The sequence below is a fragment of the Arachis ipaensis genome, chromosome B06 (genome assembly GCF_000816755.2).
Source record: "Arachis ipaensis cultivar K30076 chromosome B06, Araip1.1, whole genome shotgun sequence".
Classification (NCBI taxonomy): domain Eukaryota; kingdom Viridiplantae; phylum Streptophyta; class Magnoliopsida; order Fabales; family Fabaceae; genus Arachis; species Arachis ipaensis.
The window spans coordinates 130,946,424-130,966,834 of NC_029790.2; the positions used below are offsets into that span (position 1 = coordinate 130,946,424).

General features: G+C 36.1%; 1 long non-coding RNA gene and 1 pseudogene across 1 annotated transcript; both read left to right on the top strand.

Moving 5' to 3' along the window:
- On the top strand, positions 294–2,600 carry LOC107647651 (annotated as a pseudogene).
- Positions 12,861–13,412, top strand: LOC107648510. The gene is made up of 3 exons (XR_001621955.2): positions 12,861–13,021; positions 13,113–13,176; positions 13,271–13,412. It is a non-coding gene; the product is annotated as an uncharacterized LOC107648510 (long non-coding RNA).

Consider the following 20,411-nt stretch of genomic DNA (forward strand, 5'->3'; position numbering starts at 1 on the left):
ATTCTTTATAATAAATAATATTTTGATATTAGTATTTTTTCAATAATCAATCATATTTATTATCTTTTTTTTATTAATTAATTTTTTAAAAAATATTTTAATAAAAATATAATTTAATCAATAAAAAATAATTTATTAAAAGGGTATTTTGGTAAGCTATGATATATGATAAAAAATAAAATTTTTGTTAATAGATATTTTTTCAAAAAATAATTTATTTTTTCTTAAAAAATAGATAAAGTTAATATTATTTAACACAAAAAATTTTAAATGGATTAAAGAGGAGATTTTTTAAAAGTTAGAAGGGAGGAGAATGTACATTTATAAAATAGAGGGGAGGAGAGTGTCATTTTAACACCTCATAGGAAAGGGGAGTGAAATTTTCTCTATTATATTATATAATGTAATCAAGCCATTTGATACATCATACATGTATCTAACATACTTGAATAATAGTCAACTATGATTTTCTTCTTTTCTTATATGCCTATTTCATCATGAAATTTTTAGTAACTAGTGCTAATGATGCTAATAGAAATCTTCACATTGTATACATGGGATCACTCCCAAAGGCCAAAGCATAATTATTCTCAATATTCCACCATCTTAGTATGCTGCAACAAACTACTAATCATAATGATGCAACAATTCACATGGTTAGAAGTTATTATAAGAGTTTTAATGGTTTTGCTGCAATGATTACTAACCAAAAAAGAGAAAAGCTACAAAAAATGGAAGGAGTGGTTTCTGTTTTTTCAAGTAGAACACTGAAACTTCACACTACAAGGTCTTGGGACTTCATGGGGTTCAAAGAATCGATACATAGAAACAAAACTGGTGAGAGTGATGTTATAATCGGAGTTATAGACACCGGAATCTGGCCGGAGTCAGAGAACTTCAACGATCATGGTTTCGGTCCAATTCCCAAAAAGTGGGAAGGTGCATGACACTATCTAAAAGATCAACCTTCAGCAAGAGACATTGTTGGGCATGGAAGCCACACAGCATCAATTGCAGCATGGAATAAAGTAGTGGGAGCAAGCTTCTATGGAATCGTCGAAGGAGTTGCAAGAGGAGGTGTCCCATCAGCAAGAATTGCTGCTTATAGTGTGTATAGTGAACGAGAGTGCAAAGATGATGCCATATTGGCTGCTTTTGATGATGCCATTTCCGATGGTGTGGATCTGATCACAATTTCAATTAGGGCAGATGAGCAAATGACCTTTGATAAAGACATCATAGCAATTGGATCTTTTCATGCAATGGAAAAAGGGATCCTCACTATAAACTCTGTAGATAACAATGGTCCTAACATTGTAACATTTAGTGTATCACCTTGGTTGTTCACTGTCGCAGCTACTACTATGGATCGTAGAATCATTGATAAGGTTTTGTTAGGCAATGGATTAATGCTTTCGGGGAAGTCAATAAATGGGTTTGCATCAAATGGGACAGAGCTTCCATTGATCCGTGGAAAGTTTGCTTCAAATCTAACATGTTCAGACAAAGATGCTGAATCTTGTTATTGTTTGGACCCCAAACGCATAAAAGGAAAAATCGTCTTGTGTCAAACTTCATTTGGTTATTCAAAGGCCCTTGAATCAGGTGCATTTGGCTCAATTTTTGTCTCTTACGAATATGAAGCTCAAGATGTTTCTTATCTTTCATTAAGCATAGATCCAAAGGCTTATGATGTTGCTTTGTCTTATGCAAATTCCACTACCAGTCCTTATGCTGAAATATTGAGCAGTGCAAGCTTCATAAGCAAAAGTGCTCCAACTATTGCTGAATTCTCTTCTGTAGGACCCAATAAGCAAATCATAGAAATTATGAAGCTAAACATAAGTGCTCCTGGTATTGAAGACGATACAAAAGATAAAAGATCTGTAAAGTACAACATACTCTCTGGAACCTCGATGGCATGTCCCCATGTTGCTGGAATAGTTGCATATGTTAAGACATTTCATCCTGATTGGTCTCCAGCAGCTATAAAGTCTTCTATTATGATGACTGCAAAACCAATGAATGGAAGTGAACTCGCAGAATTCTCCTATGGATAAGGATTTGTGGACCCAGTTAGAGCCATAAATCCTGGTATATTTTTTGATGTTTCCAAAGATGACTATGTGAATTTGCTTTGCAGAATTGGGTTTGATACAATGAAAGTTCGACAAATCTCCAGGAGACAAAAGTGTTTGTCCTTCATCATCGTCTCATCATCATCTGCCAATGGCAAAAGATTTTAATTATCCTGCAATTGCAGCTGAGATTGAACCAATGAAACCATTTAAGATTAATTTCACAAGAATAGTTACAAATGTTGGATTTGCTAACTCTACCTATAAGGCTTGCTTCCAACAACATTCTGGCATCAACATCACTATCGTGCCTAACATACATAAGTTTAAATGTCTGAAGGAGAAACAAGCTTTTGTTGTTAATGTTGTTGGAGGGAAATTTAGTGAGTACAGTGTAGTTTCATGGTCACTATTGTGGAGCGATGGAACACATAGTGTGAGATGTCCAATTATTGTACGTTTTCTAAAAGATGGAGCATGATTATCTTTTTCATAAAGTTAAATAAAAAATGAAAATTTGAACTAGCATCTAACCTTTGTTTATTGATTTTCTTATACTCTCATCCTTGGAGACTTGAGTTTTGACCATGCCTCGTGCTGCTGTTGCCTCAATCAAATGCAACTTAATATAACAAAATTCATTTATGACAGAAGGATAAAAGAGTCAAAATGAAAGGAAAAGGGGTGAAATGGTGTTTTAAGAGTGAAGATGAGAGTGATGACTGTACTGTTGTTGAAGGAGATGAGAAGATGAAGGAAGAAGAAGGAGATGAAAGTAGATGGTCTTTAAATGCTGTGTTTTGTCCTTGAGAGAAACGATCTCATTTTTCTTTTCTAACACATGGATTGATTTGTCCTGCTGCCTTCTCCCAACACGTGAACAAGTAACGGGTAAGTGTGTCCGTTAACATTTTATATCTGCATTTTTTGTTAGTAACTAATAGAATAATTTAGTTAGCAACTAATTTGACCGACAGAATTAAATTTTGAATTTTTTTTGTATATTTTAAAATTTTAAAAAATTAATGTGTCTGATTTTAAAAATCTTAAGAACTGTTTCAGGTTATTCTTTAAAATAAATTATATTTTGTTTTTATTTTATCTTTTCCAATGAAATTTCTAGTTTTACTGGTATGTGAGGATGATTTTTAGATGAACTATTTAACAGGAATTAATATTTTTCTAATTTTTTCCTTTTTTGAGAAAAAAGGGTTATAATAATGACTATACCTTAGCGATTCAAATTTATTTTGTGTTGAATAATAATCAAATGCATCTTAATATAATAAAATTCATTTATGATGGAAGGATAAAAAAAAAGTTAAAATTAGACTTTATCTAATAACATATCAAAAAATTTGGGTGATTTCTTTCAAATCCATGTCAATTTTGTGGGTAAATTATCTTGCATATGTGTCAGCATCTCAGTCATTGATCAAAAAAATTTTCAACCTTTCATTAATTCATTCATTGGTTATAGCAAAAGCCTTTAATGAACATATACCATAGCAGATACTACATTAATTAGTGTATATACATACTGTATAGTGTATTGGGGAACATTTGCAATTATAATTTATAATCTCTAACTTGTTTTTCATTTTAAAAAATACCCTCCATCTCTTTCTGAAATTCAACATGCATCTCTCAGAACTTGGAAAACACATAGCCTCTAGCACTGAAATTTGTTGTCCTAGTACCCACTACCCAACCCTGTTTGGTTTTTTCGCCTTCGTTCTATACCCAGCGTCCATTTAGCAAGAATGATCTCCTTCGAGTAACAGGTTCCGGAACTGGTGCTCTGGTTCCGTCGGCTAGGCATCGACGTCAACTGAGGAGAGGGCAAATGCTAAACTGATGTGGCTCCGGTAGAGAAATTTGTAGCTGAACTTCTGCTTGATCCGAAACTGTGGCTGGTGGAAGCTGGTTTACCAACATTCATTTTTCAGCTGCCTTCGAATTAGGTGCGTCGGATTAGGTAAGGTCACCTCCCTCCGGGAGTGCATTTTTTATCCGTTCAAGCTCAACCTTTGGTTGTCATCAAGGTATGTCCGATTAAGTTTTTTTGTTAATCAGATTAGTTTAATTTGGATGATAGTCTATGCCTTTTAAACGGTTCTCTGTTTAGGGTGTTGGGTTGCTATTCTGGAATTTGGAAATTAAGTAACATTATCCAGTTCTATGCTGTGGCTAGGTTTAGGGAATTGAAATTAAAACCTTATACTGGGGTCGAAAATAATTGGGTTAGTTTAATTGATTTTGGTTCATTTAATTTTACATGCAGCTTAGTTTAGCTTCCTGTAGTTGCTTCCATTGGCTCTTTTTATTGACATTTTTGGGTAAAATTATGTCCATAAACGAGGATGATGTGAAGAATGATTCTGATAATGATTTGGGTAATAATTTCGATTATCAACCGAATGCAGAAGATGATGCTGAAGACGACGATGTGGATTCGCTGGATTCTACTAGCAAGAGTGAAGAAGTTTGTGGTGTAAAAAGAATAGCGGATTTAATGGTGGAGGATATTTGGAACCTGGAGTTTAGGACAGAGGACGAGGCTTGCCAATTTTATAACGCTTATTCTTGTTGGCATGGATTTGTAATGAGGAAGGACGACGTGGTTAGGAATAATCAAGGTAGAATCATTAGCAGGCAACTTGTTTGCAATAAAGAGGGCTGGAGGAATATGAGGTATCTTAATCTGGATGATTGATCAAGGGAGGCAAGGTCACTAACGCGAACCAAGTGTCCAGCTCGGCTTAGGGTAAAGCTTGACTACGGTTGCGGTAGATGGAAGGTATCATGTTTTATAGAATCTCACAACCACGATCTGACACCACCCCAATTTGCGCATCTGGTTCCGGCCAATCGTCGTCTCACTGTCACTGATAAAGTCCAAGTGAAAAATCTTCATAATTTTGGTGTCAAAGACCTGCCATATTATAGGGTATATTGCATTCCAGAAGGATGGATATCGTCATGCTGGCTTCATACGCAAAGATTTGTACAACCACATTGATCGTTATCGTCAGTCAAAAGTTAAAAACAGGGATGCCAATGCGGCAATAAACTATTTGATTGACAAGTCAAATAACGATCCGCTGTTCTTTGGGAAGTATACGTTCACTAGTGACGAAAGGCTCGAGCATATTTTTTGGGCAGATGGGCAGTCAATTATCGACTATCACTGCTTTGGATATATTGTTGCCTTTGATTCAACCTACAAGAAGAATAAATACAACAAGCCTTTGGTCATTTTCTCCGGATGCAATCATCACGGGCAGACTGTTATCTTCGGCTCCGGCCTACTATCCGACAAAACCACAGAGACGTATAAGTGGTTGTTGGGAACCTTTGTTGAAGCGATGGGTGGGAAAAGTCCTAAAGCAGTAATAACTGATGGAGACCTTGCCATGTGAGATGCAATCAAGAATGTTCTTCCTGATGCTACCCATTGGTTATGCGGATGGCATCTTCAGAGAAATTCATGTGAAAATATAAAGAATCCTAATTTCCTGCACAATTTTAAGTGTCTTATATACGACAACAACGACCACAGAGACTTTGATCGGAGATGGGCAGCCATTTTGGATAAGTACAACCTTGTTGGGAGTACCTGGATGGAAAAGACGTACGAAACTCGTGCGATGTGGTCCCATTGTTTCCTCCGGGATAAGTTTTTTGGTTACATAAGGACGACATCACAGTGTGAAAGTATAAATTCTCTCATCAGATTTTATGTTAATCGCAAGAACACCCTCATTGACTTCATGCATAACCTGGATAGGGCCTTAAAGGAGTATAGAAACAACGAATTAATAGCTGACTTTAAGTCTCGGTGCTCAGAACCAGTGATGATTACCTCGTTGGAGGTATATGAAAGATCTGCATCATGTTATTTAACTCGAAACATTTTTAAGGAAATTTGTAATGAGATTCAGAGGGCAGGGGCTTTGAATATCAAGGTACTAAGCACAACCTTGGGCAAGGTTGAGTTCAATGTGACTGCTCTCGGAGACCCGGCCAAAGATCGACGGGTGGAAGTCGATAGAAGTAAGAATCTGTTCTCGTGCTCGTGCAAGCTGTTTGAATCACGTGGTATTCCCTGTAGTCATGTTTTATGTGCCATGAAGTTCGAAAACATACTTGAGTTTTCAGATTCGTTGATCTATAAAAGGTGGACAAAGAATGCAAAGAACGAATTTTTTAGCATAGAAATGCCTGTGCATGATGACGTCGAAAGGGTCTTAAAGTTTCGAGTTGGTGCATTGGCATCGAATTGCAACAAGCTGTGTGATATTGCTTGCAAGGATCTTGCAGACTTTGATGAAGTCCAGTTTGAACTTCTCAATTTAGTTATCCGCCTGCAGTCACGCAAACAAGGCAAGTCAACTCCTAATGTTAACGTGGAAGGCATCAACGATCCCTTTGTTGTCAAAAGCAAAGGAGCCCCTTCCAAGAGGTCTTCTTGGAGGAAGAAGAGAGCATGCTTTAATTGCCACAAGTACGGTCATTACTACAAGCGCTGTCCAGATCTGATGCAGCATAGTGTGCAAGGTAACCCTCGCAATCGATCAGACGGCAATGCATCAGCCAAGGACTCAGGTTTTAGTCCAGAAAGGTTTGCTAATTCTTCAAGGTCGTTCTCAGTTAAGTCTGAACACCACTCGGGCCCTAAGACCAAGGTACGATTTGTGTATTCTAACTAAGCTCATGCTGTGAAAATCTTCTTGGGTAGGTGTCCTTTTAAAAACCATTAAACTATGTGAATGTAATGTATTCCTCTGTTTGCGCAGCCTTTTAAAAAGGGTGGAACAAGGAAGTTTACGGCGAAGGGTATGAGGAACCAGAAGGGTAAAGACAACACGTTTGATGAGGTAATTTTTGTGAATATAAACCTCTAATTTCCGTCACATGAACTGGGTAAATTAATGAAGATCTCCTTCTTCTTGTTTAAAAAAAAATTATAAAATAGCGGAGCCTCCATGAAAGCAGTGAATCCATTGACATCGCGTCCATGAATGGATTTTTCAACAAAAATCTCTACTCGTTAACACAGGTGCGATGTGTAAAACTCCTCTTAACCACTTTGCGATGAATGACCATTATGCTTTTATGCATGATTATGGTTTCTGATTGGCGATTATCATGTCATAACTAGGTGAAGGAGTCACAGTAAGACAAGGGACATTCATTCACAAACTATGAGTGCTTTAATGATGTCATGGATGAAAAATGTGACACACCACATGTGCAGAATGATGTCCAAGATTCATTACCATCGTCAATTCCTTGTGGCAACAAACAAGGATCGTACATGGCATTGTTCGCGTCGATGCATAGGACACTTTGACTAATTGGAAGAATTAGTCTTCTGAATTTAGTGCAATGCAAATATTTGGTTCTATAAGCATGGTTTATCCTGATTTACTGACCGCAATGTATTTGCCATTGCTTGGTATTGAGGAGTTTTAATTTGTAGTTATTTATGTTAACTGTGAATATGTCCATTAGGATGATAATTATGTTCAATAATATGTATGTGTTTTGCTTACATTGTTGTGTTCTAGTTGCAGTTAATTGTGGTTGCATTTGGGGTAAGGAGTTCCTACCATTGTGATTTTGCAATACAGTTGATCAATTAGAGTTGTGTTAATGGATTTTTTCCCTACTTAGTGCATTAGGATGATAATTATGTTCAATAATATGTATGTGTTTTGCTTACATTGCTGTATTTTAGTTGCAGTTAATTGTGGTTGCATTTGGGGTAAGGAGTTCCTACCATTGTGATTTTGCAATACAGTTGATCAATTAGAGTTGTGTTAATGAATTTTTTTCCCTACTTAGTGCATTTGATTTACCAACCAAATTATTAGATTGAATGGGTCGTAGTCTCCAGGGTTGAATTGTTCCTCGATGGTTGTAAATCTCTTTTGTTACTTTCAGGTTGTGAATCTCTTTTGTTATTATGAATTTCCTATCTTCATCGGAAATTTTTTTAGGAGAAATGGCCCCCTGTGTATGAAAGTAGTTTCAAATATAGCGAGTGTTCCTTGTACCATTTTAGGAGATTTGTTATGTGTCATGAATCTGTTATATATAAAGCGAAAAACGTAAACATAAACACATTTATATTTGAGCATATCATACTTTTGATTATTAGGAACAATAACATTTTGAAGATGTTGATCTTAGAAACTGACAGAATTTAACATTAGGAACAATAACAGTTTGAAACCCAACGGACATTTCCTTTAACATTAGCGAATCTTTCTCTGTTTTCAGCTATTTGACTACAGCATGACTTTGATAGGCAGGATTTTGCTTCCTGGGATTTCTGCCTGAACATTTCCAAAATGTGTTCATCTGGCATCCGTAACATTGTAGAGTATTATTACCTGATATTAAAAATTAATAAACAATCACTGTAACAAAAGTATATGTGAAGACAGTTCAAGAAAGCAAAGACTGCAAGATTATAATTACTTGATTCATCCAGCCATTTGAACATGAAACTCCACCATGTAGTCACCCAAAATCCACAGTCGCCTCTTGCAAAAAAATATTAAAGTTGTGATCAATTTATATTAAGCATACGAATCTCATTAAGCAGTTATAGAAGCATCAGATATAGTGAATTAACAAGGACAGTACAACAACAACTAAGTGTTATAATTTATATTAAGCATATGAAGCTCATTAAGGAATTATAGAAGCAATATATATAGTTAATTCACAGGGACACTACAACAACAAGCTAGTGTTATTAATTGTTTCAGGTCGGTTTTGCCCACTTCAATTTTTTTTATTGTATTGTCTTAAATAGAAACTGGAAAGGGCTATCAAAACTGATGGGCTTGGAAGTTCCAGCGGGGATAGAATGAATGTATGGGATGGAAGGAATGTAAAATGTAGCAAGAAAGAAGATGATAGTATCTGGTTGAATGCACTCCGAAACGGACTTGTAGAGTTATTCGAATAAAAGCATGTGTACTTTGTGATTCTTTAATACAAAGGAGGAGCTAGATTTAAGTTCGTGGTGATCCGTTTGAGTGCCTCGGAGATTGAATACTCAAGTTTGAGAAGTTTCCATAATGGTCACCCTCATATGAATCAGAAAATTATTTTCCACATGGTAATGATCGTCACCATGGAAATTGGTCAAACTCGAATATTCAATCTCCGATTCACTCGAACGCCTCACTAGGATCCTAAACCTAGATTCTCCTTCATATTCAAAAACCACGAAATACCCAAGCTTTAATTCCAATAACTACACAACTCTGTACCAGCATTCACAAAACCAATCACTACCATCTCCCTCCTTCCCCCATGTTACGTTTATCCCATACAATACGATTGAAAATTCATTTTTCTAACAAGTTTTTTTTATCGATTTTGAAAACCCAAAAATTATTCATTTGGATATGAACTATATACATAAAATTTATCTATTCCGATACTAACCGATTTGTGAGACGGCATCGCCGAATCAATTTGACATACAGAACGCATACCTCCACTCCGGCTCCTCCTCATGAATGTAGTTGAGAATTTGTTAGAATAATTTCCAATAAGACATTTTGTGTTAATTAATATTAAGCTACTAGCAGTATAACAAAATCAGTTGGTAGTTTGTAATTCATAACAAAGGTCAAAGACAACCGTTAAATCTGATATCGTTGAAACTACCAACCGAATATGAAATAAAAGGAAAATGGAGCATGAAAGAAGATATCAATGTTTGGCTGAATGAAGGTTGGCATAGAATTGATGAGTTGCTAGGATTAAAGCATGGATATTTTGTTGTTTTTAAGCGTAACAGTTAATCCAAATTCAAATTCATGGTGATTCGTTCGAGTACCTCATAGATTGATTATTCAAGTTTGAGAAATTTTCATAACGATCGCTACCGTCCAAATCGGAAAATCATTTCCCACATAGCAGTGATCGTCATGAAAAGTTCTCAAACTCGAATAATCAACCTCCGAGTCACCCTAATGGATCACAGCGAATTTAAACTAGGATTTACCGTAACACGTACATACCACAAAATACACAGACTTTAATCCCTGTAACTCGAGAACTCTATACCAAACCTTCATTCAACCAAATGCTAACCTCTTCTTTCTTACTCTCTTTTGCATTTATTTCATTTTCGGTTGGTAATTCCAACGAATTCGAATTTAAGAGTATGCTCCACTATCTAGATAATGCTTATTGTTATAGAGGACAACACCCAATACATTAATCTTCGAAATGACCCACAAGAAAATAAAACAAAACCCCTTTTATTCGGTTTTCTCCGGACAAAATTTGAACAACTTATTTTCTAACGGCATACACAAAGCTAAGTACAATAGTACGTACCAATTCATCAGGAGTGGGCAGAAGGAAAATGGCTCCGGGCACTGTTTACAGATAGCTAATTCATCCAATTCAAAGCAAGGAAGATGGTCATTTAGCATCATTTTTTACTGCTCCAGTGATCCCGTACAATCGAACATCAGCCTGTACCAACAGAACATACGTAGAAACGCGATTATAGTCAGAATTCGACCCTTCAACAAACAAGTTCATCAACAAAGTTAATACATCACACTGTAGAATAACTGGATGTTAAGCTTACATGTGTTCCAGTATGGGTATATGGCGCCTTCATACATCCTTCGTGCAGCAGCAAAGGTTATTCACCATCATCGTCACTATTGTTCGTATGCACCTCATTCGTTAGTGTTTCCAGATAGACGGTGGTCTGATATTTGACCTAAGTACCAACCTGGTTGCACAAACAACGAAGTGAAAAATGACATCGACAGAAATTCACAATCAATGAAGCAAATAAATCATATATTCACATACCCGAAAAAAAGGGATCCACCAAACTGCTACTAATCCTGTTGCGTTTGGGTATTAGGATTTTCATCAATTTCCTTTCCAGGTGGCCGCAACCTACTCCGTGGTGTTACCCATGTTTCAACCACTGTCCATCTGATTTCAATTCGAAAAAAAAAACAAGTGAGAAACACACATTTCCTTATAATCAATAATGTAAAAAGTCAGTCATCTTAATCCAAGAGAAAACGAATGAGTACTTACGATGAAGAGATGCATTTGAACGCCCGAAAGGTACTCACCACCACTAACATGATAGGGCAGACGACTAAGGAAGATTATATAAGAGTATGAGGCGACCGACTTTGTTGATGAATATGGATCTGCCTCTGATGACATATGCTTAAGGTTTCCTTCGAATATAGCTGGTGTCTGCCTTGTTCAAGATACCGAAAGCAATGTTCTGAAAACCGGACCGGACCAGCCAGTCCGGTTGATGTCCAAAACCGTTCTACAAAAAACCGGTTTAAAACCGATCAAACCGGTGGTCAACCGGTAAACCGACTAAACCGGTTAGGGATGGCAACGGGTACCCACGGGGGTGGGGACATGCCCCCCGCCCCCTGCCCCTGCCTCCATATCCAGTCCCCGTCCCCGCCCCGTCCCCACCACGGGTAACGGGGACTCTATATCCGCCGGGAATCGGGGACTCCACGGATATCCGCGGATTTTTACAAAATTAAAAAAAATTGGAAAAAATTGGGGAAAAGAAATGAAAAAACCATATCAATCATCATGTTCCTTGTCTCCAAAGCATTAACAACATGTTCCTTATCTCCAAAGACATCAACAACATTAACAACAACAAAGATATTAACAACATTAAAGAAATAAAAATAATTGGGTAATTTTATCAATGAACATGAGTAGATTATGTGGCAGAAATGTTCATTTGATGCAAAATAAAATAAAAAAAACAATTATTTCATGGATAGTAATTGCAGACAAGAGTAAAAACTTCATCTGCAACAATGTCAAACAAGCTGGAGCATCTTTTTCGTTTAGACACATTGTTTTGCCTGATGAAATACTTTTGAGCGTGACTGGCCACTTGAGTAGGGGCCCTTGATATAACATAGTTCCTTGCAATTCCACGCCAATCACCTTTGCCCAACTTTTGTAATCCAAGTAAAAATATTCTGTTCCTCCTCAGTAGGGGTGAGCACAGGTAGCGGGTACCCGATTACCCGTCCAAACCCGAACCGAACCAATTAAATTGGTTCTGGAACCAACGGGTAATCGGGTCCAACCCGATCCAAACCGATTGTATTTGTAAGTGATTGGTTTGGGTATCGGTTTTGGTGGTGCGGAACCCGAACCAACCCGCGAACCCGAACATATATTAATTAAATAAAAAAAAATAAAAATATATATATAGCTTTTAGACTTTTAGTGAGTTTTGAAACCTGTAACCCTAACACTATGTCATCAGCGGCGCCCTCCCTCTTACACTCTCAATGACTCAGTCTCTCACCTCAAACAAACCCAAAAATCCCACAAGCTGCAGAGGCAGGCGCATCGTCTTCCTGGTAGCAGGACGCAGCAACCACCAACCAACTTCGTCTGCGGTTCCCTCTCTAGCAGCCAACTACTTCTTCGGTTAGCCGTTCCCTCTCTAGCAGCCAACTTCTTCCAGGCTCCAGCGTCGTCTTCTCGGGTTAGTCAGTCAGGTTAGTCTAATTTTTGGGGAATGTTATATGTTAGTGTTAATAGTTTTATTGAGTGTTCAATTTTTGAATTTATACATTCTTAGTTCTTTGTGTGCGTGCATTTTCAAGCAATGTTAGGGTTTCGTACTTTGCTTTTGGTAATTCATTTGCTTTGGTTTTAGTTTGTGATTGTCACTGATTTGTTGGCTATTCCCGTCTCTACTGTGTCTTCTGAGTCGGCATTTAGTACAAGTGGTCGTGTGCTTGACCAATTTAGAAGCTCATTAAGTCCTTCTACTGTTGAGTCTCTAATTTGCTCACAAAATTGGTTGAAGACTCAAGAGAAGATGTACGACTTAAAGCAAGAACTTGAGGACCAAGAAAAACTTGAATTAGGTAACTATTTTTAAATTGTATTTCTTTAAATTATTATGTAATTGTTATTATTGTTGAGTCTCTAATAATAATTTAATTACTATTAATGTAGAGCTCTCAGCTTTAACAATATCTAATCAAGCCATTGGAGTTGATGTTGTTTACAACAATTTGAGGTTAACATTTTTATTTACTGTTATTTGTTGAATTTCTTTTAATTAATCAATTTTATATGTTGACATTAGCTAATTATATGCTGATTTTTTGAAGGTCACAACTTCTCTCTTGAATATGCTTGGTTGATGGAGTGAAGAATTATGGAGTGAAGACTTTGAAAAACAAATATTTCTATTGCACTTTTGTATTGAGCTTCTAATGTTTAGATTTTATTGTGTTTCGGTTTTAGCTTTTTTTAAAGATTATTCACTAGACTTTTGTATTTAACTTCTAATATTTTTATTGCACTTTTATATTTTCATTAGACAAGATTATTCACTATTAATATGTTTGGATTTTGATGAGTTTAGTTTTTAATGTCTTTGGTGTTTAATATGTTTGCATTATTTTTGTTGATGTTACATGTTTATTGTATTTGTTGAATTTTTAATTTTTAACATAAAAATTTGCCAATTTTTTTTTAATTTCAAAGTTATCGGGTACCCGCTACCCGAACCGAACCAACCCACTCTTAATCGGTTTGGTTTGGTTCGGGTACAAGCATTAAAAAACGCAAATTCGAACCAAACCGAACCAATTACTTTTTGATCGGTTCGGTTCTAATTTTACCTTGAACCCGAACCAAACCGACCCGTGCTCACCCCTACACCGGACATTCAACCCAGAGTAGATCTAAGCCTAATTACAATAAATTACCCAACATTGAGTCATTAATAAAAAAGATACATTAACAAAAACATGCGGTTCTGTTGTCTTTCTCATTGATTGGGCCAGATTTTTTTTAAAAGTATGTGCAATTACCAAAAAAAAAATTCTCATGTAACCAAATTCCAAAAAAAAAAAAAAAACAATTAGTTCTCCAACGAAGAATGGTTTATCAATTTTAGAAAAAAAAATATGGTTGATTGGATATTAAAGGCCAACAAAAAAAAATTTTCTTCCCCAAAGGAATAAATCCATTCTGGCATTTTTTCCAAAAAAAAGGCTATTCTGCCATTTGATCTTAATAACAAAAAAATTCCCTGCTAGTTAAAATGACAACGCCAATTATAACATTACGAAAACCTACATCATTGGCGAATGCGAATCTGATTGAGTTAATATCCAAATTTGTTTTCAAATACATGACATACCAAAAAGCAAATATAATTCTTCAACAACCAACTAACAGATAATTGAGTTTCATAATTCCTAAAACTATGGGAAAAGTTTTATCATCATAGATGGACAAACATGTCAAACACAGGCGCATAACGCCTTCTGTTCCTCATCCTAAGGCATCCTATCTGCATTGAACCTGGATGATCGTGATTGGCTCAGTGGATATCACCTCGAAGATCCCCACACCACCTGGCTTGAAGTTGCACAATGAAGCAAAATTTTCCTATCCTCCAGAAATAACGCCGAAGCTATCGTCCCTTTTTCCACTGTACCTTGTGTATGTAGCTTCGACCTCTATGTGGCCGTGTGTAAGGATGATAGGGTGCCTCTGAGCAGTGAAGTGACTAAGATGAGGGACATTGGGTTGATTTTAACACAAGATATTTCAGTAAGTATCAGCTAATTTAATGCTTCTTCAGTAAAAAATATTTTAAACAACAGGTTGCAACAAGTAGACACTTACCAACAATCGAGACGACATGATGCGAGCAGTTAGGTCCATCACAAAAAAGGGCCACTTGGTAGATACCTTTGCGGCAACGGCTTTAGCCCTGGTTGAAGGAGAGATGTTGATACACTTTGCAGTTTGAAAGTTACCAGTCCTTACATATGGTGGTTCTTCCGGATCACGGAGTTGGTATGAATTCTCAATGCCACCAAAATCAAATATCTGAACTTGGAAATTAGAGTTTCCTTTGTGTTTGAAATAGAGCATGGAGTCCAAATTGATTTTGTATGTCTGGTAGAACTCCTGCCAGCCACGCGTCAAGGCAATTTTGCCATTTTGAACTGGCGACCAAAAGCACCAAAAGGGGTTGTTCCTTCCGTCAGGCACAACCAGGTCCAGGAAAGGGATACGGTTTAGGAGCTCATCTGGAGTTATCGGTAATGACTGTTACACAGAAGTCAAGTTTAGTTAAAACATCGATATAGCTGGATAATGTTTGAATTCAAAGGTTTGTAGTCAAGGGAGCTGATTTACCAGTTTAAACATTGATGACCTTATTACTGGCTTCAGAAACCTCAACTTGTAGTTCTTCGTACTATCCTGATCGATATGTAGCTTTCTCTTACCCTTGTCCCTGGAAGACGTCATCTATGGCAACTGCAAAACAGAGTTCATGGCCACAATCGAATCAAATCAGAGTTCATGAGAAAAACCTCATACAAGTGAAACTTACGGTTCAAAATCTACAGACATGCATATTTTTGTTATTGGAAAGAAAGTGGTTCAATTTTTCCACAAACAGTGCAACTTTCGTTGCATGAAACAGATGAATGTCATGAACTTTTGAATCGTTAACAGAACAATCTTAAGCAAACCTAAATACAAAAAATTCTTCCTCGGATGAACAAATGCGAAATCCAAATCTTTCACTGATTCCTTTCAAAAATCTTAAGTTGTTTTTATTGATTTTACTACCATTAAATTTTTATTAAATGGACATTGCGTGAAGATGGTGATAATTACTGATTGCTATCAGGAGAAGAGTTAGTATAGAGGTTTACCTTGGTCGGCATTTTCACGGGGTTGAAGATCTTGGAGTCGAAAGCTTCAGCAGCAATGTGTGTTCCTTGGGGTTACAAGGAGGAGTGTTATATGAAAGAACATGGATACTGAAAAGGGTACTTAAGTTGCACGCTTTTGAGATATAAAAAAAATTTAAATTTTAAATTAAGTATTAAAACGTTGCCTTTTTAATACTCTTGAACACATATTCCCTTATATCCCAATCCTAACTCCCCGTAAATCCTCCTTCATCAATGCCTGCAGTTTATAAAAACGTTAAAGAATTTAATTTTCGTTCAAAAACATTTAATTTTCTTGGAAAATTAAATTCTTCAATGTTTGTTATTAACCAAATTAATGCTAGAAAAAAATATTACTTGTTGAAACACAGTTTATGACTTAAATTAAAATTTTGAATTCCTTTGATTACTGGGTTTATAGATAACTACTAGTATTTCCTTGGAAAATTAAATTCTTCAATGTTTGTTATTAACGAAATTAATGCTAGAAGAAAATATTACTGGTTGAAACACACTATATGAGTTAAATTAAAATTTTGAATTCACTGGATTACTGGGTATCATTTTTTTTTTGTGACTATTACTGGGTATCTTGATAACTAATAGTGTTACCTTGGAAAATTAAATTCCTCAATGTTTGTTATTAACCAAATTAATAATAGAACAAAAAATTACTGGTTGAAACAAACTTTATTAGTTAAATTAAAATTTTGAATTCATTGGATTACTTGGTTTCTTGATAACTGATAGTATATAACAAATAAATTAGTTTGCGATCTAATTTAGTTTTAAAAATAAATAATTTATAAAATTTATTTCATAAACAATGTATAAATGCATTAGAAAAATTCAGTGTTTAGGATAACAATTTTCAAAATAATTGAGATTTATTAAAATATTCCAATCTTCTTTGTGTAGGTCCTTTTTAATGTAACACTGTCACACATAAAACAACTAATGACACCAATTTTAAATGTAACAGAAAAATTCGACTAAAAAAATGTTTATCATGTACTCCTGTAAATACTTTTTTGCTACTACATTTCATTATTCATCTGATCTGATGTTGTATTCATTACCTATGCATATTTTTCCTTTTATAAACGAAACATTCCTAAAAAATATTGATAATCAATTAAAGGGGACTATAATCCATTTACGTTTTCCAAAAAATAGGATAACCAAAGAATTTCCTAATAATATCTCCTCTACTTCCAATACCACCGATTCGACGTTTTGGATTAATTCTCATTAAAAGTTTCATAAATTCTCAACTAACAGAACAAAAAAGAAAAAAAAACAAGTAACACCCATTAATCAATCTACTATACACCTTCCTCTGCATCACTCCCGTGGCCTATCCCTCGACTAACAACCGCATCCAGCTTCGGCATGATCAAACAACCATAGAACCTGCATTCTGCTAAGCATCTCCTTCTTCTATCACCTTTGATCTCGACGATGCTGTATCTGTAAAACATTAAACGGGGCACAGTTACAAATCTGAATGCATAATGAGTTCAAGTTTGTGTGCGACAGTAAATAATGAGTCACGTATGCATAGGTTATAAATCAATTCTTTTTTAGCTTTCAATCTCGTGTAGTTCATTAGTTTTTGTTTCTTCCTGTTGGTTAGGTATGTTAATACATTGAGGAACATACAACAATCATACAACCAGTATTATGTCTTTGGCCTTTTCACAATAGATGTAAGTTAATGCACAATTGTTCCTTGGTTCATTGATATGCTTCTATTCAAATAACTTTCGAACATTAACGTGTCATGGTTTTGTGTTGTTTTACCACAGGATGATATCGAATTCCCACCTCATATCGTGTGTCTATTCAACTGGTACACTACCACGGATATTTATTTAATAGACACTCAAGACAATTACCTCCATATGACGCCCAGGAGAGACGGTGACAGGTTCTGGATTAAGGCAGCTGACTTAGGGAGGATATGATGCATGTATAGATGATCTTCTTTGCTTAGTGTGGAACTGAGGTATGTTGCTTAGGGTGTCTTCTACATGATTATGAGGGACATTAATCGAAAAGAGGAACCTCCATGTGTCGTTGACGAACTCTATGCCTCCAAGGTGTTGCCCGAACATATCATACGTAGCCTAGCGTCGCGGTGCGGAGCATACTTCAACAAAGAAGCCCAACTAAGAGTATTCCAATTGTTATGCCTAAATTTTTGAACTTTACTACAGTGTGAAATAGCGGCAACAAGGTGGGGGCTGACGCAGGTCCTAGTAAGCGGCAGCGACCCACTACCTCCCCTGACTCGTCCGTCAACCAGGGATCATCCTAGCAGACACCTTCAGATCTTTAAAAGTTCCTACGTAATGTAATTATGGTTTAATGTTTTTATGAATGTATTTTATTTAGTTTATGATGTGCTTTGAGAAACATTTGGTGAATGTTTGTATTAATTTGAACACATTAACGACACAAGTTAAATTGTAACCCTTATAAATGTTGGGTTTATTTCATTTCTTCATCACGTTTTCCAATTTCCAAACATTAGGATAATCAAAGAATTGCCTAATAATAACTCCTCTACTTCCACTACCACTGATTCGATGTTTAGATTTAACTCTCATTTAAAAGTTGCATTAATTCCCAACTAACATAGCAAAAAAACACCCATTAACTATTAGAATGGGATAACAATTCTCAAAACATTTGTGATTCAATTAAAGGGGAGGTATGCAAATTATTTTTCCTTCTATAAACGAGACATTCCCGACACATTTTGATAATCAATTAAAGGGGACTAATTTACGTTTTCCAAACATTAGGATAATCAAAGAATTGCCTAATAATAACTCCTCTACTTCCACTACCACTGATTCGATGTTTAGATTTAACTCTCATTTAAAAGTTGCATTAATTCCCAACTAACATAGCAAAAAAAAAAGTAACACCCATTAATCCACTTTACACCTTCCTCTGCTTCACTCCCGTGGCCTATCCCTTCACTAACAACCACATCCAGCTTCGCCGTGTTCAAACAACAAGGGAACCTGCATTTCGGTAAGCATCTCCTTCTTGTATCACCTTTGATCACGATTCACGACGATGTTGTATCTGTAAAGAATTAAACGGAGCATATTTACAAATTTTCATGTAGAAAGAGTTCAAGTTTGTGTGCTACAGTAAATAAAGATTCATGTAAACATAGGCTATAAATCAACTCTTTTTTAGCTTTCATTCCCCTGTTTTTCATTTGTCATTATTTCTTCCTGTTGGTTAGGTATGTTAATGCATTGAGGAACATACAACAATCGTACAACCAATTTTATGTCTTTGGGCCCTTTGCAACAGATGTACGTTAATGCACAACTCTTCCTTTGTGTTAATTGATATGCTTCTGCTCAAAAAAATTTCGAACATTAACGTATCATGGTTTTGTCTTGTTTCACCACAAGATGATATCAAATTCCCACCTAATATCGTGCATCTATTCAAGTGGTACACTACGACGGATCTTTATTTAATAGACACTCAAGACAATTGCCTCCATATGACACCCAGGAGAGACAGTGACAGGTTCTGGATTAAGGCAGCTGACGTAGGGAGGATACGACACATGTATAGACGATCTTCTTTGCTGAGTGTGGAGCTGAGGTACATTGGTTGGGGTGTATTCTACATGATTGTCAGGGACATTAATCGGAAAGAGGAACCTCCATGTGTCGTTAACGAACTCTATGCCTCCAAAGTGTTGTCCGAACATATTATACACAGCCTATTGTTGCGATGCGGTGCATACTTCAACAAAGAAGCCCAACTAAGAGTCTACCACACCGAAATGTTCCTAAGGTCGCACCGTCAAAGCCAACAACAACAACATGAGGATACTCAGCAATCAAAGTGAGCATCATCTTTGCATTGTTATCTGCACTAAATTGTTATGTATTTAATTGTTATGCCTAAATTTTTGAACTTTACTACAGTGTCAACAAGAGGCAACAAGGTGGGGGGCTGACGCAGGTCCTAGTAAGTGGCAGCGACCCACAACCTCCCCTGACTCGTCCGTCAACCATGGATCAAACTAGCAGATACCTGCAGATCTTTAAAAGTTCCTGTGTAGTGTAATTATGTTTAAATGTTTTTGTGAATGTGTTATTTTGTCTGTGATGTGCTTTGTTTGATATTTGGTGAATGTTTGTTATATTTTGAACAACATGAACGCCATAATTTTGTAACCCTCATGTAACATGGGTTTATTTTATCTCTTCGTCTTCTAATTTGTTAATTGGGATGCCCTGCCTATTTTGGGTTAAAAAAAACAATTATTGAGACTAGTATGTTGACAAAATATTGAATTCCTAATAGGTACATTGTCACTGGCCCGTTTATCTTTAAATTGAATTTTTTGGGCATAGTGTGTAAGGCTAAAAATTGACAAAACTTTTTTTTGTATTAACAACAGCTTTAGGGCCCTTGAAACAAATAAAAAAATGATACACAACCACATACACCAAGCCAATTTCTTAATGTCAAACTAAGAAGGTGCTATTCAACGTGT